The 20,426-nt window shown below is 49.2% G+C and overlaps 1 protein-coding gene across 3 annotated transcripts in view; it reads left to right on the top strand.

Annotated features, from left to right (window-relative positions):
- The window catches only part of ZHX2 (zinc fingers and homeoboxes 2), a 173,715-nt gene that overhangs the window by 69,962 nt on the left and 83,327 nt on the right, over positions 1-20,426 (top strand). For 2 of the 3 annotated variants that reach the window (XM_032609989.1, XM_032609991.1), the window contains one exon: positions 5,117-5,185. The exons of the other annotated variant lie outside the window; for it this stretch is intronic. The gene's annotated coding sequence lies outside the window, so the exon portion shown is untranslated. The remainder of the gene's footprint in view (positions 1-5,116; positions 5,186-20,426) is intronic. 3 annotated transcript variants of the gene reach the window in all.

Genomic DNA, 20,426 nt, shown 5'->3' on the forward strand with positions numbered 1-20,426 from the left:
AGCCAAAGTTTAAGAGGCAGCGGGGTGGGGGTGGGAGCGGGAATGGAAAGACTACACTCAATCAGGCCTGAGCTCAAACCTCAGTGCTGGACATTTTACGCTTATGACACGTGGCAATGTATTTAATCACGCTAAGGTTCAGGTCTGTTGTCTGTAAAAGGGGTATAAGGATATGTGCTCGTCAGACTTGTTGCGGGAAGGACAGACAAGCCATGTGGAGGGCCCAGCTCAACGTCTGGCGCAGAGCAAGCACTCGGGAAGGGGTGGCCTTTGTACCCGTCACTCGCTGCTCGCTCTTATGAATTAAAGGCTGTTGTTGGTGTCCAAAGTGGAACATTTTCTGAAGCAAAGACAGGCAACTTAAGGCTGCACTTCTGGCTGGCAGAATGATGGCTGCACAGAAGTGGCCTGTAGTTTTCCACCTTCTTTGAAGTTGACCTTCCTCTCTTGTATCCAGTCTGCACTGGCCCTGGCCTGAGTCAGTCACTCCCCAGCAGTGTCCTCCATGGGTTCCTCACCCTCTCCTCCATATGAGGCCATCACCTCGGGACATCATGACCTGTTTACTAGAATTTCTCACTCATCTGCTAAACGTTTGCCGAGTGAAAAAATGGACTGGAATAAACTACGTGAGAGGGGGTGACCCTGGGGAAGGGTGTTTTTCTTCTTCTACAGACCGTTAAATCACCGTTCCTCTTTTTCCCCCTGCAGTTGTCTTGCCATCTGGTAGGTTTAAACTAGGCCAAAAGGGAATAGGAGGGACCTGTAGGGAAAATCCTACAGGCAGATTTTTCCTCATTGGGATTTCGCGCCACATGACCATTTTCTGGGGAAAGGAGTTCTGAGCCAGGAAGACTGGAAATGTGTGCCCATTAAGAGCTTGAAGGACAGTGAAAAGCCCTTTACTTCATTTATACTGCTCGCGATGAAAGCTGCCATTTCCACGTGCAGGAACTGCGGTCGGCACCGTGGCCTTGGATCCCCCATGCAACCCAAGGAGGCAGGTTCTGTTTAGAGCCCCACTTGGCTGCTAAGAAAACCAAGGTCCCCGGGAGGGAGGTGCTTGGCGTCAGGGCACAGCACAAGCGTGTGAAAGAACCAGGACCAGAACCAGGACCAGACTCAGATGGCCTGTCTCCAAGACCTACGCTCTTCCCCCCATGCTGGTTAGGAAGGGTCCAGTGTCTAGTGGGTGACGCTGCAGAGCTGAGTTCCAGGATAAATGGGGAAGATGTAACAGATTCATTGAGACTCCCCAGCTCTAAGAATTCACGGTGTGGCCCCAGCCAAGCCCCACTCCACGCCTCTGTGCTCAAGAAGAAGCACCTAGTCAGCTGAGGATGATAATAAGTATTATCAATAATAATAGTAGCTATCATGCCTGATTACATGATTCTCAGTGTTTTGTATGTGTTACCACCCTGGGTCCTACAGGGTAACTCGGGGTTAATTTGGGGAAGAGGGAGAACAGAGCATTGAAGAGAGAGGGTCTAAGATAGCATAGCCATATGGCTGCAGGGGGCATAGTGGGTTCAAGAAGCTTAGGCATCCGTGAGCCCAGAACGCAGTGGGGCAAAGGGAGCGGGGAGCAATGAGCAGGGGGCAGACCTCAGCAGCTCCAAGACCCTGCGGTAAGGAGTGTGGCTTTTTCCTGAGACAAATGGGGTGTTCATTAACTGCTCCCACCTGTCCCACCTCTGTGTACATTGCCCTTCCTCACATTCAGTTTATTACGTATCTTTCTCCTTTTTTGTACCGTGAGTTTCCTAAGGGTAGGGATTGGGTCTTATTTACGTATGTATGTATGTATGTATGTATGTATGTATTTATGGCTATGTGGTGCTTAGCACAGAATCAGGTATATATGGATAGTCAATAATTGGTTGTTCATCAGATATTTAAAATATTCAACATTTAATAATAGTAACATGTTCAATATTTTAAAACTATATATTATATATTGGTTATATATAGATATTAGTACCTGTAATATAACTTCCTTTATGCAGGCATTTCTGCTCTAAAATGATATATGCGTGCCTATAAAACCCTATACTCTGAAAAATTCAAAAATCACAGCGCTTTGGGGACAATTGGGCTGTAGCAGAGCATTCACGATTCATGTGACTCTGTAATGAAGCACAGTCCAAGTGGTGATACCAAGCAGAGTTCAAAGGGCATGATACATTTTGGATGAGGGGCTTCCCTGGTGGCGCAGTGGTTGACAATCCGCCTGCCAATGCAGGGGACATGGGTTCGATCCCTAGTCCGGGAAGATCCCACATGCCGTGGAGCAACTAAGCCCGTGCACCACGACTACTGAGCCTGCACTCTAGAGCCCGCGAACCACAACTACTGAGCCCGCATGCCGCAACTACTGAAGCCCACGCGCCTAGAGCCCGTGCTCCACAACGAGAGAAGCCACCGCCATGAGAAGCCCGTGCTCCGCAGCGAAGAGTAGCCCCCGCTCGCCGCAACTAGAGAAAGCCCGCGCGCAGCAACGAAGACCCAATGCAGCCAAAAATAAAATAAATAGAACAAATAAATTTATATAAAAAAATTTGGATGAAAACAAATATAGCAATAACTTTAGGACCTGAGTAACTTATAGGACAATATATTATTTTTAAAAGGGGTAAAACTTGATGGAAGGGGCTAGAGAAGGCTGGAGGCTGATGGGTTTAGAGACAGAGGGGGTCAGATCATCTTTATCAGGAGTTCCCCGTGGAAGAGCAGTTTCAGGCTCTGCCAGAGTGTAGCAGGGACAGATGGCTTCTCTAGCCCATGGCCTTTGCACAAAGACCAGGAAGAACCGAGCAACAGGAGTGGCTAAGACAGAGCACGTGACCACTGGAGCCCAGAGGAGGAGCTGGGAGGGCGGAGTCCCCCCTGGCTTGTTCTACTCAGCTGTGTGTACTTTGCATCCAGCCGCCCGCACTTGGTGGTGCAAAATATGAATGTGCTGGGAACATTTGCCTATGAACCAGTGCAAACTCCAGGTTTTATCGATCCCTCTATACCTTATATACACTAATCTTCCTCATGGAAGCAAGTGCAACAGATCAAACATTACATAATGGAATACATGACTAACTGATAAACCAAGAATGCCCACCGGCCAGTTTACATCAAGTAAGGTACCAGTCACACACCCTGTGTGAGGTGTAGACTGTTTTCCTCTTGGTTCATGAGTCTATTCAGTAAACCCATTCAGTGAGCAGAAGGTGAAGCAAGACATATGGAGTGGGTGACACTAAGCAAGGGCATCATAAACCTGTGATGTGATCGCTTTCCCCATCAGAAGCAGCTGAGCTCACACTTCTGGACATGGACTTAGAGGACCTCAACCCCAACCTGCCTGAAAGCTGTGTGACCTCAGGAAAATCACTTAACCTCTCTGTGCCTCAGTTTCCTCAACTGCAGAGTAGCACTAGTGACCCTCCCCAAGTTCTTTGAAAGAGCAGATTAGCTGGTGGATGAAAAGTTCTCTCTAAACTATAAGGGGCTTTAGAGAGTATTGTCCTTCCTGCAGATCAGCGCTGGGACACTCGGTTTAGCTTGCCTCCTAGGGTACCTTCTCCTGCTGTATGGCTAGTTCTAAGGGCAGAGGGCAAATGCAGCTAAACTGGAATCAAACAAAATAAATTAATCACTGGGATTCAATGCAGAAGCTTGAATGAGCTTCGGGAAATTTTGCTGGTGTCCGACGGCCTCTGTGGAGCCCCTGCGTCCACAGTATCTGATGCCTCTCTCTGAGTGCTCACCTGGCAGCCTCCGTCTGCAAGCCTGAGGTCATCAGCCGACCCCTGGCCCACTGCTCTTCCCCAGGCCCCTCCCACCAAGCCAGGCCCGCCTGTCCCATCAGCCGCTCATCTTGCTTCCCCAAAATCGTGCAGAGGAAAGGAACACTGATTCCGGAATCACATGAACACGGATTTAATGAGCTCTACCACGCAGCAGCTCTAAAATCATAATAGCCAAGCTGTGGTTTCCTGAACCTATTTCTTCACCTTGGGAATGGGCTACAACTTCCTGACTTCCTTCTTTCCTTCTCTGATTAAGAGGATTAGAAATACACACTTTGCAGACTTCAATGTGCCCAGGAATCACCTGAGGAGCTTGTTGAAAAGCAGGTTCTGATTCTGTAGGGCTGAGTGGGGCTCGAGAACCGCCCCTTCCAGCAAGCTCCCAGGTGATGCGATTTCAGTTTTGACTATGGATCCGGGGTATGAAGCGCCTGCCATATAGTATGTACTCAGTCAGTAGAAACTTGCCATGAAGACTTTCCCCGCAAAGGGTGCTCCTTTGAGAACAGCGATAGATGAATAGAGAAACCTCTGCTCCCCTCAGAATTCTGAGGGCCACAAGAAAAAACAAGTTTGGCTTTAAAGGTGGGCAGGGCGTGGGGAGCGAGGAGAAGCGTGGCCCCAGCAGCCACTCATCAGCAGGCTCTCCACGCTCACGTGTGCGTCGCTGGTGGGCCTCTGCCGGGCTGCAGAAACCCCTAGAGCTCAGGCCTCGACTTGCCATGCAGGGAACGCATTCTCCGAGCCAGGCGCACGCATGTTCCTCCGGCTACCACTCTCCTGAGGAATTTTCAAAGCGCACAGGGCTCGCCTGGCGGTAGTCTCCCAGGATGGAAATCCACGTCAGGGGCTTTTGTTTTCAGGACTGCGGTATCTTTCGGACTTGAGGCCTTGCGTGCAGAGCTTTTCCCCTCCACCCTCACCAACGTGGAGCCGTGAACCCCCGCTGCTGCTAGGAACGGACACCAAAGACTCAAGGAAACTCGGAGTGGGGTTCAAGAGACGCCTCCCCAGCCCCACCGAGCAGATTTGGCTTTTAGTTTCGCTCTTCTAAAAGGCCTGCTTCTCAAAAAGCTGCTGACTCACCCAGAGTAAGGGTCTCTTTTTTTTTTTTTTTCTTCTCAGCATTGTCCCAAAGCCCTGAGATTCTTGAGGGCAGTTCAACGAGCACCCCGGTCCTGACCATTTCCTGTTTCTTTCTCCTCCCCATCTCCATCCCAGGATCCTAGCACCTTAATCCTTCTAGAAATGAGAGTTGAACCCCCATTTGCTTTGTTCTGCCTTTAATATTGAGTATCTCTTCTTTGTAGGTCTTGGCGTACTGTCTGCTCTGAGTCAAAGTGTAAAAAGATTCCCAGGATGTAAGCAATATGGGACTGGTGAGTGACCCGTGTGTTTGGCGGAGGTCGGGGCCTCAGCTGGATTTCAGGAAGGGAAGGAAGATGAATGGAAGGGGCAGGGGCGGCTGAGCTTTTGCGCCCCTGAAACGGTTTCCCTCCAGATGCAGCTGGAAACAGTGCAGAGAATCCAGGTGTGAATCCCTTGGAATTCACTGGGTCCCTGCCCGTCTCTCCCCAGAAGCAAAGGGAGAATGCAGGTGGCTGTGCCGACCTCTCTTTGCTCAGATGACAACAACTCAGGCTCCCCATCCGGAGGGTTCGTGCTGGGAATTGTTCTCTAACCCAGTAACCAGGGTTAGGGACATATGCTTGGACTAGAGAGGGAACTACCAGGCTCACACCAGTTTGTAAACCATAGCCCTGAGGAGACATGAGTAAAAGGAGGCGAGAACGCCACCTTTGCACCTTTGAACGGCTGTCACTGGCAAGAGGGCAGCTAATGACTCAGCCTAAGGAGAAATTCCTAACAAGAGGTTGGCAACGGTAAAATTGACGTCCGTTAGAGGTAGTGAGTTCCCTGTCGCTGGCAGAATTCAAGCACAGGTTGGAGAAGCATGGATGGGAAATGTTGAAGTGGGGAGAGGTTTTGACAGGGTAGTGTTTTTTTGTTTGTTTGTTTGTTTTTGCGGTACCCGGGCCTCTCACTGCTGTGGCCTCTCCCGTTGCGGAGCACAGGCTCCGGACGCACAGGCTCAGCGGCCATGGCTCACGGGCCCAGCCGCTCCGCGGCACGTGGGATCTTCCCGGACCGGGGCACGAACCCATGTCCCCTGCATCGGCAGGCGGACTCCCAACCACTGTGCCACCAGGGAAGCCCCAGGGTAGTGTTTTACAGACTGTTCTGTGATGACTAAGAATCCCGGAGGGGCAGGAGGATGAGGGAGAGAGTTCAGGGAGAGTGAATGAGGGGAACTTGTGAGTTCACACACACACTGTCGGCGCTGCCTGTTTTATGGGGCAGGGTGCTGCCTTAAAACAGTTTAGAAGCTACTGGATGAGATGGTCTATCCTCATACCTGTTGTCCATTGGCCAACTGTACCTGAGCTTATGACAGACATCCGTCCACACATCACACTTGTGACCCCAAACACCTGATCTGTGTGAAGGGGTGGGCAACTCTCCAAGCACGGTAGGGGCTCTGACCAGAGGCTCGAGGGAGCTCTCTCCCATACTAGGACCACCAAAAGAGTTGCCAGTGAGTCGCGCTTTCAAGAGACTTGCCCGGGATCCCGACCACACAGACCAGAAGGGAAGGCACCGGGTTGGGGTGGGGGGATGCCGCAGCAGGATTCCCCGAACCCCCAGGCTGTGGGAGGACGGTGAGCATGCCTTCCCCAAGGGCGCTGGGCTCGTTCAGTAGGACCACATTCTCCAGTGACCAAAACCTGGCCCAGTGAACGTGAGAGGAGTCATACCACAGATGCCGGTGGCGAAATTGCCCAGGAGAGACACCCATTGCAAGAGAGAGGGTCTGAAGGTCTGAATAATGAGCACGGGGGCTTCCTTTGTGCTTTGTAACTGGGTCTTCTTCTCCCGGGCCTAGGTCAACTGCAGCACAAAATGTGTATCGAGGGCAAGGCGCTGTGGGAGGCCAGAGATGGGGTTTTTCTTTAAGAAACTGAAGCCTGGACGAGAATCGAGTTTGACAGTCATTGTGCAGAGGCTGTACGTTCAGCTGAGTCCTGAGTGCCATGCGGTGGGCGGATGGGTGGGCGAGGAAGGGGAGGGGGCTGAACAGGAGCTTCAGCTGTGACTCGATGCTTCCTTGGCAAGTCTTCAAGCATGAGCTGGGCTTTGAGGACAGAGGCTGTGTCCTTGATTCAAAGGACCTGGCATATAGTAGGTGCTCAAGAAGTGATTGTCGAATGACTAAAAGGGAAAGTGAAGAGGTGGCTGCTCCGGAGGCTGTGTCTGTGGTTAAGAGCAGGGCCCCTGGAGTCAGACGGCAGGCTTCAAATCCTGCCTCTTCTGCTAGCTGTGGGGCCTCAGGCAAGTTGCCCACCTCTCTATGCCTCAGTCTCCCCATCTGCAAAATGGGTGTCATGATAGTACCTACTGCATAAGGGGGCTGTGAGGAGTCCGTGAACTGATTCATGCAAAGCCGCTTGGTCCTGTGCCAGCACATCGTAAGTGTTCAATGAACATTAGCCCTTATTCTCATTCTAGATGTGGGGCGTGACCCCAGATTAAGGTTCAGTGTTGGGACGGGAAATAGCAACACAGGTGGGAGGACAGAGCACTGGATGGGGAGTCAGAAGCCCTGGCTTAGCTGCAGGGAGGGGAAGAGGAAAGTGATCACTCCCCCTGAGCTCACTCTACAGCAGAGATGCTGCAAGAAGGCGGTCAAGGGCAGCTCCATTTTTCCTGCTCTCCCTCTGGTGGTCCCAGCACTGGTTCAAAGGCAGGGGCAGCTCAGCCCTTTATTACTAGCTGTGGGCCTCGTGGTGAGTGGTTTGACTTCTCAGGACCTCTCTTTCTCCCAATAAATGAGAAAGCAATGCGGGCGTCCTTCCCTCGCAGAAGTGAAAAGCACGGGTATGAGGGTCTGTTGGTACAGATGTAAAATCGTTTAAGACTTGAGCTTGGGTAGCCCAGTCTGGAGTCTCACAGTCAATGTCGGTTCCCAATCCCTTCTCCAGTGAGGCCTGGCTGTCTCAAGACAGATTCTCAAAACGATGCTTCACTTCGCAAAAGGCACCATTCACCACCCAGGATTTGTAGCATATTTCAAATAAAATGGCATTTGCCTGAAGCATTTGTCAAGGTCACATTTCTTGCATTAGTGGTAGACCTGGGACTATGGAACAGGCTTACTCGGGGGCCTACCTTTTGCCTCTCCTGCCCCATCGCCCTGTGATCCTAGCTGGAATTTAATACGATGGTAGTTTAAGCCAAAATTGTTTATGGCATAGGCACAGCCCCTAGGCCTATGGGGATCCTAAAAACTGTCACTCATATCAGTCTCCTTCTCCCTATGTACCCCCTAACATCTGCCAAGCGACCCCAACTTCAGTTCTACCTTTAGTGGGAAGGGGACAGGGATGAGGCAGGAAACAGCTTCAAAGGCAAAACGGTTAGAAGAGGTCCCAATTCCTGGCTCCGTCAGCCATTTGGCATCTCTCAGCTTGTGTTCCACCTCTGTTCCCATGAGGCGACTGGGCTAGGTCGGGGCTGGCAAGTAGATTTCATCTTCCGCCCATTCTGATCAATTGGTCACGGCTGCCAGGGGCACTGTGTGGAGAAGGATTCTGAGGCATACCCAGGAAAGAGTGTGCTGCAATGGATTAGTGATGTCTGCTGAGGAGCAATAAGAAGGACGTAGCACATGTGCTACCTTTTGGCATCTGAGACAAAGCAATTTCCAAGGCCCCTGCCTGCTCTCACACTTCGTGCTTCTACCTAGCAGCCTTGTTTTACATCAGAGAGGCAAAGCACAGCAAAACCTCATTAATCTGGACCACTTTGGTACCAAGCCAAGTGAGTGAAAAGTCTTAATCTGAGGGTGTCTTCTGCATGCAGGTGAGCTCTATTATCCTTCAGTACACGGAGTCAGCTCAGCCCAGCTAGCTGACAGGTGGGGAGGGGAGGCAGGGGCCTCGGAGGTCTGTGCTTGCACGTCTGACCGTATGGCTGAGCGCACCTGACCTGTACTTCTAGGGCACTTGCTCTGTTTATGAGCTTAGGATTGATACCAACGAAACTCTCACAAAAGCAGGACGTTTTCTGAAGTAGCAAATCATTCCGTGGGCAGCTTTGCTTCTATTTCAAATTGCCAAGGGCTCTGAATTAGAGAGACTTCACCGCACTAGCTGGGAATAAGCTGCGTTTCCAGAATTATATGCAGAAGATGAGACAAAGTAGTTCAGAACTAGGTTTCCCCCGAGTTTCCCGATCTGTAGAATGGGGATATAATATACCTCACAGGGCTCTGCAGGAGAGCAAATGAGATAAAACACGGAAGAGACCTAGCAGAAGATCTTGTTCACAAAATATGGTCAAAAGATGCTGTTTCTTCTCCCCTTCTGTCTCTTCCCATCCATAATCACCCTGAAAGAAGAGCTTTCTTATAATCTGAGAAAAATGAAGCTACAGATTGTTTTAATAGTACCGTACTTTCAAATGACTCCTGTTCATTTTTCAGAGGCTCATTTTTCATTGTTGATGATTCTCCAATAGGAAAGGTCCACTTAAACCTTCAACTTGAGTTACTCTACTCTCGGTCTTCTGCAGGGAGTAGCTGATGCCCCAAGGGTCCTAACATGCATGTGCACGAGTGTCTTGGTAGGGGGTGTCTCTGGAGGGGACTGAACCCCACAGTGACTAGACCACATCTTCCCTTCAGCTCAGCAAGTGTCAACACCCGAATTCACTCCCACTGCAGGGAGAGTGCGGACAGCCAAGGTGGTTGAACGCCAAGTTGGCACCAACTGAATTTGAGTGGGAGCGTGTCTAAAGGATGGGCTTTACCTGTTCCAAATGGGGAAGAAGTTTGAACTGGAACTCCTCTTTCAGCCTTAGTTTCTGAGACTCTTCAAGAGAAGGATTCAATTTATACTTAAATAAACATCAAGAGCATTAAATCGATATGAAGGGGGGATTGGAACTCATACGCAGTGGGAAGAGCAGGGCCTCTGGTCACAGAAGCCGAGGGCGGGGGGAGGGCCTGCAAGCCCAGGTGGCTCACTGGGACTCCTGGGTTGTTGGCCCAGAGCTGGCTTCTCAGGGGGCACCAGGCAAGTGCATGCCTGTTATTCTGGCCACCTTGAGCATCTGTCCCCAGTCTTCTCCAGCCCCTGGCCTGGTGAGCTGGGTCAGATAATCTCATGCTTCTCTTCTCTCCTCTCTCCGAGGCCTAGGGCAGAACGGCTCCCCTGCCTAAGCAGAAGCCCCGCCAGAGGAGGCGTGGCCAGTGGTCACCCTACTGTCCCACCGGCAGGGAAAAGCAGAGTGGGGCCCATCCTGCCCTCCCATCCTTCCCACTGAGGCTCCACATCCTGGTGCAAGGACCCTGTCCTGGTCCCTCGCTTCATCCTTGTCTGGCCTCAGACTCCTAGCTCCTGAAGATGGAGCTGAGGGGACCGTGGGCCAGGCGGAAGCCTTGGGGTTAGAAGGCATAGGCGCGCCTGGGGAGCTGGCCTCTGGAGACCTGGGTAGGCAGGGGCGTCACATCACTCCAAACTCAGCAGGTGCCACAGTTCCCCAAGGCCCTTGTCTCCTCTCTGGGCTCCCACAGAGGGTACTGTCTACACCACCCAGCATGAGGCGGCACCACAGAGCACTTAAATCCATGCACTCTGGTGCCAGACTGGCTCCATTGGAATCCCAGCCGTACCTTTGCTAGCCCTGTGATCTCGACCAAGTTATTTAACGTCTCTGTGCCTCAGTTTCCTCATCTTTAAAATGCGCCACCGGATAGGGTAGTTACGACGACTACTGAGCTTATGAAACATGCTTAGAGCAGCGCCTGGCACTGAGTAGAGGTGTTAGTAAAACAAAATCTGTAGGTAAAGCAATGCAGAAGTCAGTGTGTCACATGATCGCCCGATTGACACCAAGACAGTCAGTTTCCTACCCACAGAAACGAAGTCCCTCATTCGACCTGTGGGTTCAGGGAGGCTTTCAGCTAGACCCTGAGGGAAGGGAAGGATTTCTGCAGAAGGGGAGGAAGGGGCAGCCTGGGCAGAGGTGCCAGGGGAGAGGAAGACGTGCGGAGGGTGTCGGGAAGCCTGCTGTGACTGGAGCAGAGAGAGCCTGGCTGGGGAGCGTGTGGCAGCTGAGATGGGCAAGCTTGGCTGAGTCAAACCACAGAGGTTCCCGAATGCCATGCTCAGGACTGGACTGTTTGCAGGAAGCAATAAGCAACTTTCAGAAGTTTTTTGGTTTTGGGTTTTTTTTTCATCTTTATTGGAGTACAATTGCTTTACAATGGTGTGCTCGTTTCTGCTTTATAACAAAGTGAATCAGTTATACATATACATGTGTTCCCATATCTCCTCCCTCTTGCATCTCCCTCCCTCCCACCCTCCCTATCCCACCCCTCTAGGTGGTCACAAAGCACCGAGCTGATCTCCCTGTGCTATGTGGCTGCTTCCCACTAGCTATCTGTTTTACGTTTGGTAGTGTATATGTGTCCATGCCACTCTCTCAAACCAAGCGACGCAGCCTTGGGTTTAGAAACTTGACATGGTCACGGCGCAGCAGCGGGTAGGCTGCAGATAAGAGAGATCAAAGACAAGGCAGCAGTCGGGGGCAGCTGCAGAGAGATGACCCTGAAGACAGGGTGTGGCCACCTAAACAGAGGCAGTCACAGCGGGGGTGAGAGTGGGGGTCGCTGAGGAGTACCGATTCAGAGAAAGCATTGACTGGACTTGAACATGAAAAGTGAGGAAAGACGGGTCAAGAGCGAGCCCCAGTCTCCCGGCTTGGGAACCTAAGAGAGGGATCCCGTTAACCAGGTAGCGCACAGGTAGGGAAAAAGTAGCGTATGTCGCAGAAGGTACTGAGGACATGGCACTGGGCACACCGGTGGGACGCCTGAGGCCTGGGAGATAACATAGAGCAGTGGTTGAACAAGTGGTCTCAGGAGTCCAAATGGCTTGAATTGAAATCCTGGGGGGTCCTTTAACGTTCCTAAGTCTCAGTTTCTTCATCTGTATAATGGGGATTATGCAGCTGTTAGCTGCCCGAGAGGGTCCTTCTGGTCAGTACATGTAAAGTGTTAAGCACTAGGCCTGGCACAGAGGGAGTGCTCAATAGATGTGACCCGGAATTACATTAGTATTAGTGCTGATAGTAATTCTAGGATTAGTGTTTGTATCATCGTCCTAGTGGGAATGTCCAGCATGGGCCTGGAACACAGAAGCCGGCTCAGGTCGGGATGGATTGATTCAGGAGAGCCATCCTTATATAGGTCAGTGATTATCTGTCAACCTGGCCAGTGTATGCTTGGAGGAGGAAAAGGCGAGCATGACCTGGGTTCTTTTCGAATCGTATCGACTTCCCCGACTGCAACATAGCCCCACTCCACCCTTGCCGCCCTATGAAAATTCGAGGAGGGAGGGCAGCCGTCACCATCACCCAAGGACGTGTGTCACATCCCTCAGGCCTACTGGGATAGAATAAGGATGGATGGACAGCGGATGAAGGAGATAGGGGAGGCCGTGGGGGGATTGCGCTCTCTCGGGGACAGCTCAGAGCCAGAGGACAGAACCCTGGGACACCATCAACATGCAAGAGGCAAGACCAGAAGAAACAGCCTAACCAGGAAAGCAAGTCACAACCGTCCCCTGTGCCATAAATGTGGAAATCACTCAGCCCTAATGGACTAGACATGACGACTCCGCCGTAGGCCGTTGGTTCTCCCACAGATCCAGGTGCAAGTTCAAGCCACATTCCCGTTCAGTAGCCCATGAGGGGCTCTTCACTCCTTCTTCTGCCAGCAGCAGTAGACTTGACATCTCTGAGCTAAGCAGAAGTGAGAGATGGTAGCCCACTCTCCCCTACCGACGTCCATCCAAAAATTTGCCCTAGGGGACTTCCCTGGCGGTCCAGTGGTTAAGACTCCGAGCTTCCACTGCAGGGGGCACCGGTTCGATCCCTGGTCGGGGAACTAAGGCCCTGCATGCCTCGCAGTGGGGGCAGATAAATAAATAAATAAATCCAATGTTTTAAATTTTAAAACATAAAAATTTGACCTAAGTGCCCACTCCTAAAGCCCACTCCATGTTACTCTAGAACCCAAAGTGTATGGGCCAAGGAAAGGATAACACCTGAAACTAGTAGGGAACTGTACCTAAGTGGATATTGGATTATATTAGTCAGACTTTTAGGTACAAAATAAAGATCTAATTCATATTGACGTAAGCGTAAAACAAAAAAGAAGCTCGTGTAATTGAAAAGTCTGAGCTGGTCTGGCTTTGAGCCCAGCTGGATCTAAACAGTGCTGGTGGGTGTGGTTTTGCTCCATCTCCTGCCTCAACTTTCTCCTACACAGGCTTTACCAAGGCATGTGTCCCCCACTGACCCAGCCCCTTCTCTCTGCAGCCCCCTCAGAAAGAGGGTGTTGCTTCTGTTGTCATCCTAGCAAATGCCCTGGAATTGAGAGGGTCAGGCCTCATGTCCATCCCTAAGCCAAGGGTTGCTGGCTGGGGAGTGTGCAGAGAAGGCCTCCTCCTCCAGACTGTGTGGGATGCCACGCTCGCTTCCGGTGGCTCTCCCAACCCCGGGGAGTCCTCTCGTGTGTAGGACAAACAGTATATTAATTTCCTATTCCTATTGCTGCTGTAACACATGCCTTAGTGGCTTGAACCACACACATTTATCATCTTACAGTTCTGGAGGTCAGAAATCTGCAATTCATCTCACTGAGCTAAAATCAAGATGCCAACAAGTTGCATTACTATCTGGAGACTCAAAGGGAAAATCTGTTTCATTGAATTTCCAGCTTCCAGAAGCTTTCCGAATTCCTTAGCTCATGGGCCCTTCTACCTGCAAGGCCAGCAATGGCCAGCTGAGTTTTTCTCGGGCCGTAGCACTCTCATGGTGGCTCTTCTGCCTCTCCCTTCCGTCTCTAACTTAGCTCTTGTGATTACATCATGCCTACCCAGATAATCCAGGATTATCTATTTTAAGGTCATCTGATTTGCAGTCTTAATTCCATCTGCTACCGTAAGTCCTCTTTGCCATTTAAGATAACATATTCACAGGTTCTGCGGTTCAGGGTAAGGGCATATTTGGGGGCCATTATTCTGCCTGCCACAGTGATTGTTATAATCATCAATTCTAACCTTGATCCAACACTGACCATGTGCAAAGCCATTTGCTAAGTCCCTTACATGCCTTTAACTCATTTCATCCCCATAACCACCCAGAGGGAGGTATAGCAGATCTCTCCATCTTACCGTTGAGGAAACTGAGGCACCGAAAAGTTAGTCACTTCCAAGGTCATAGATGCAGTGACAGTAGAGTTGAGGCTGGACTGCAGACCTGTCAGACCCCAAAGTCTGGCTCTTAACCAGGAGGTCAGCTGATGGAGGATGTCGGGAGTCTCAGAATAATAGAAAATAGAGATTCTTTCCTACAATAGTCAAGGAAGATGGGGTGGTGGGGATGTTGTCTGGTGCCAGACCCCCTGGGTTTATGTCCCAGCTCTGTCCCTTACTAGTGATGTGACCTTGGCCAGGTCACCCCACTTCCGTCTGCCCCCCTTTACTGGACAATGAAGTGAGCATTGCAAGGCTGTAGTGAATCACTGTGGCTGGTTTTATTTTGATTTTTAAAGTCGGACAAATTCTTGGACCCCAATTTTTCTTTTCTGTGTAGCTTCAACCTACTTTTAGTGGGGGAAAAAAAATACCCATGTCTACATCTCCCTTTACTTTGCTTTCCTTTTTTCCTCTATTTCCTCATAAGGCAGCACGGCAGGGACCGGCCAACCAGGCTTATCTCTGAGTAGCCTGGGAGCTAAGAATGGCTTTATAATTTTAAAGGATTGTTTAAAAAAACCAACAACAATGACAGTATGTGACAGAGACTGCATGTGACCCACCAGGCCTAAAATATTTACTATCTGTCCCTTTCCAGGAAAAGTTTGCTGACCTCAGAAAGAACATGGGTAGTAAGAGTAAAGCAGACCTGGGTCTGGGTCCTGCACAGGCTGGTCAGGGCCCCATTAGACCTTTAGGCCCTGAAAGCATGGTGAGGCCTTCCCTCGGAGGGGAGGGGCGTTTTCATAACCCCCCTGTGCAGCAGCAGTGCCCATAGCAATAGCAGAGGAGGTGCTCAGGGTTTATTGGGCATTTACTCTGGGCCAGCGCTGGGTTACGAGCCTCATCTCCTTGAATCCCCGCACCAGCCCTCTGAGGGACGAACACTATGAACGCCTGTGATGTCTGGGGCAACAGAAGCTGCTTGGGGGAGCAGGTCGCCGAGTCGCGGTGACACAGGGAAAGGAGACGGAGTGGGGACTTGAAGGCAGGTGGTCCGGGTCTACACTCTTCCACGCTGCTTCCCTGTCATTGCCATCAGCTCTCCTTTCAGGCAAAGCCCTCGTCCATTTACTCGCCTCACCTCTTTCTCCCAGCTCTCTGGCAAAATTCCTTTCCACTGCAAAAGAGAAACTGAAAAATGGAAGAGCTGTGAGAGACAGCTCAGACTCGAACGTCTAAAGTTTTGTTTACAGCATCCATCCATCATCCATCATCCATCCATCTGTCCGTCACCCACCCATCTATCCATCAAGCAAACACAGCACAGCCCCAGGAACTCACAAGCACCCACGTCTTTGACAGTGACAACTGGGGTAAACCCCAAGCCCTTGGGTCTTCCAAATTCACTGTCAGGGGGAGGTGCCCAGAGAAGCTCATTAAATAGCAGCGAGCATTTGATTAACATGCTGCAATTCGGGCAGCCCCAGACTATTTCAGCACCCCTCCCCCACCCGGTTACCATGACGACACTATTTTAACAAACAGCTCCTTAATATTTAATGAAAATTACATTCCTGACAGGCAATCAGAGGAGCAACCACACTACAAAGCACTTAGAGGACATTTTTGCACAAAGCCATCAGTTCCCCCTGATCCCCATGTGCCATCCGTTGCCAGAAAATGCGAGTGTTCTGGGGGCTGGGAGCAAGCGTGATGCCAGGCCTACCCGCAGCAATTGGGGGTTGTCGCTTCCTTTTATTTATTTATGTATTTATGTATTTATTTATTTTTATTTATTTATTTTATTTATTTATTTTTGGCTGCGTTGGGTCTTCGTTGCTGCACACGGGCTTTCTCTAGTTGTGGCGAGCAGTGGCTACTCTTCCTTGCAGTACGTGGGCTTCACATTGCAGTGGCTTCTTTTGTTGCGGAGCACAGGCTCTAGGTGTGTAAGCTTCAGTAGTTGTGGCAGGAGGGCTCAGTAGTTGTGGCCCATGGGCTTAGTAGCTCCGCGGCATGTGGGATCTTCCCGGACCAGGGCTTGAACCCGTGTCCCCTGCATTGGCAGGCAGATTCTTAACCACTGAGCCACCAGGGAAGTCCCAAGGGTTGTTACTTCTTTCATGCAGAATGTTAACAACGGCTCCGCGTGGTCGGGGTAGCCTGATAGCATTATTAAATGCTCCTTTGTACACAGATCTACTAATTTCACTGCCGCACGCCTGAGGCTGCTGCAAGCCTTGTTTGCTTCCTGTGTCTTGAATCGAGCTGGGCTGTGGGACAGTGTGCGAAGAGCCCAGAACATGTGTGCGCTGGGGTGAGAGAGAGCTCGTTTCCTCGTCAAGGCGCCATCTGGTCCCACCCGATCGATTCAGTAACAGGCCGGTGCAGGGATTGATCGGAGGACCCAGTCCTCTGCCCTCAAAAGGGTCAATGCTGAGAGAGGAAAGACGAGAACATTCTGTAGCAACCTCTACCACTATGATGGACCAGCTATATGCTGAGCACAAGGGAGGCACAAATTAATTACCCATTGCAGATCCCCATGGAGAAAGATGGGTAAATAACTATAATAAACTGGGGAGAGTGCTATCATGGTGATCTTTTAGCTGTGTGCCCTTGGGTAAATTACTTAACCTCTCTGTGCCTCAGTTTTCTCATCCATAAATTGGAGATAACAACACTACCTATATGAAAACCTAACTGTTGTTGTGAGGTTTTAAGAAAAATTAAATAAACGTATAAAAAGCACTAAAATCGTTCTTAAAATATGCAAAACAGTGGGCACACGGTAAGTATTAAAAAGCTGCTCGCTGGGATTTCAGGTTCCCATGGTACCATGCATACAATTGTCTATGAAGCGCTTACTATCCCTCAGGCACTAGGCAGTGATGGAGGTACACTATCTCATTTAATCTTCACAGGCAGCCCTGTGAGACAGAGACTCTCATTATTAGTGTCCTCACCTTGCAGATGAGGAGATGGGCCCAGAGGGGTTGGGGAACTAGTTGTGAGGCTAGTAAGAGGGGATTTGAATCCAGTTTGTCTGCATCTGCCACCACCACGAGGAGCACACAGGTGGTGCTGGGACCACAGGTGCCTCCCTGGAGGGCTCTGGGGACAGCTGACTGGGGCAAGTGGCCATGGATGCCCTGAAGGCTCATGGGTCTTCATGGACAGAGAATGGGAACATTTGGAGGAAAACCACAGCATGGTTGACTATTTAAAAGGCACATTCTTCGCATTGAGTAGGAGCTCATCTTAAATATGACCTGTTGAATTTAAAAATACATTTAATTTTTATTTAAAATAAATGGATTGGCAAGACAGTATGGTACTGGCACAAAAACAGAAACGTAGATCAATGGAACAAGATAGAAAGCCCAGAGATAAACCCACGTACCTATGGTCAACTAACCTATGACCAAGGAGGCAAGGATATACAATGGAGAAAAGACAGTCTCTTCAATAAGTGGTGCTGGGAAAACTGGACAGCTACATGTAAAAGAATGAAATTAGAACACTCCCTAACACCATACACAAAAGTAAACTCAAAATGGATTAGAGACCTAAATGTAAGACCAGACACTATAAAACTCTTAGAGGAAAACATAGGAAGAGCACTCTTTGACATAAATCACAGCAAGATATTTTTTGACCCACCTCCTAGAGTAATGGAAATAAAAATAAACAAATGGGACCTAATGAAACTTCAAAGCTTCTGCACAGCAAGAAAACTATAAACCAGATGAAAAGGCAGCCCTCAGAATGGGAGAAAATATTTGCAAATGAATCAACGGACAAAGGATTAATCTCCAAAATATATAAACAGCTCATGCAACTCAATATTAAAGAAACAAACAACCCAATCCAAAAATGGGCAGAAGACCTAAGTAGACATTTCTCCAAAGAAGACAAACAGATGGCCAAGGAGCACATGAAAAGCTGCTCAACATCACTAATTACTAGAGAAATGCAAATCAAAACTACAATGAGGTATCACCTCACACCAGTGAGAATGGCCGTCATCAGAAAATCTACAAACAACAAAGGCTGGAGAGGGTGTGGAGAAAAGGGAACCCTCTTGCACTGTTGGTGGGAATGTAAACTGATACAGCCACTATGGAGAACAGTATGGAGGTTCCTTAAAAAACTAAAAATAGAATTACCATAAGACCCAGCAATCCCACTACTGGGCATATACCCTAAGAAAACCATAATTCAAAAAGAGTCATGTACCACAATGTTCATTGCAGCTCTATTTACAATAGCCAGGACATGGAAGCAACCTACATGCCCATCGACAGACAGATGGATAAAGAAGATGTGGTACATATATACAATGGAATATTACTCAGCCATAAAAAGGAACGAAATTGGCTCATTTGTTGAGACGTGGATAGATCTAGAGACTGTCATATAGAGTGAAGTAAGTCAGAAAGAGAAAAACATCGTATGTTAACGCATATATGTGGAACCTAGAAAACTGGTACAGATGAACTGGTTTGCAGGGCAGAAATAGAGACACAGATGTAGAGAACAAACATATGGACACCAAGGGGGGAAAGCGGCAGGGGATGGTGGTGGTGGTGTGATGAATTGGGCGATTGGGATTGACATGTGTACACTGATGTGTATAAAGTTGATGACTAATAAGGACCTGCTGTATAAAAAACTAAAATTAAAATTTTTTTTAAAAATAAAATGGATTGGAAAAGAAAGCATGAGACGTAAGAGGGAGAGCACAGCTTTTAGAGTTCTCCATTTCCTCGTATCAGGATTTAACTGGAGTAATGTCTGTATCAAGTGTGTATGTATATGGAAAATGAAAACATTTTGTGCTAGTACCTCTAAAAGCAAAGAAAGAAAAATGATAGTTTAGGTTGCATAGCAAATTATAATCAAAGCCATAGTGTACTACATTTTTTAATATATATATGTGTGTGTGTATCAGCTATTTATTGCAACAATAGCACTTCATAACAAAGAACCACCAAGCTCACTGGTGAACAACAGGAAGTATTTATTTAGCTCACAATCTGCAGGGTTCAGCCTGTCTGTGTTGGGTTCGCTCATGAACCTGAGGTCAGGTAAGGATCAGTTAAGCGGCTCTGCTGGTCTTGATTGGGCTTACCATTACCTTTGGGGTTGTCAGGATGCTGTCTGCCCTAAGATGACTTCAGCTGGGATGACAAGGGTGACTTGACAAAACTCCACACACTGTCACTCTCCAGGTCTTGCCCAGGCATGTTCTCATGGTAGACGGGCAACAGTATAGGCAGAAAGGTGCCAGTGCTTTTCCAAGCCATGGCTTGCATCCCATCTGCTAACAAACATCCAGTGAGCCAAAGCAAGTCATAGCCAGAGTGGCAGTGGGAAGGCCCTACGAGTTTCTGTGTCAAAGAGTATGGATACTAGGAGGGATACAGAATCAGGACCGTTATCACAATCAATCCCACGTTTCCCAAAATCCACCTGATGGAAACATCAAGCCATCTAGGAGGAGGAGTCCTCAATGACAGATTGGAATAGTCATATAATTTCTTCTGGCACAGAAGCCACAAGATGAACTTGACCTCAAAGTGGGTCCTCAATGCGTGGCATTGAAGTCAGCATCTGTGTCTTCAACATCACACCTGCTCCCTGACTCAAGGTGTCTGCAGAGACATGCAGAACATTTGGCTGAGGAATGGAGACTGGTGTACTCTCCATAGCACTGGGTTTGGATGCCTTCTGGTCCTAAGCTGCTTTCCCGCACAGCCCTGAGAACTCAGGGTTAGCCATGTGCTTCCCTGCAGAACTTTGTACCCAAGATTTGCCCTAATGGCAGTCTGCCTAGAAATGTAGGTCAAATGAAAGAAAGGTCTTGTCTAAGGATTTTTTCTTAATCCCACATCATTTTTTTCATAGTAGCCCAATACCTTGAATTTATTTTGCACTTGATACTTCCCATAACACTAATGACTAACATGATTCCCATTTCACAGGTGAGGACACTGAGGTCCAGAGAGCCTAAGTGTGGCAAAGCCAGGTGTACAGCCGACCCTCTCTCTGTCTCCACCCCCACCAATCTGCAACTCAGCCCTGGGGACTGTGTTCAAATCCTGATTCTGCCTCTTGCAGATATGTGGCCTTGGACATGTCACTTACCGCCTCCGGGACTCTGGAGAGAATTTTACCTCCCTGATAGGGTTTTTATGAGAAGTACATGAGTTTAAAATTAACTAAGATTCTTTTTTTTTAAAAATATCTTTATTGGAGTATAATTGCTTTACAATGGTGTGTTAGTTTC

The sequence above is a fragment of the Phocoena sinus genome, chromosome 17 (assembly GCF_008692025.1).
Source record: "Phocoena sinus isolate mPhoSin1 chromosome 17, mPhoSin1.pri, whole genome shotgun sequence".
Taxonomy (NCBI): Eukaryota; Metazoa; Chordata; class Mammalia; order Artiodactyla; family Phocoenidae; genus Phocoena; species Phocoena sinus.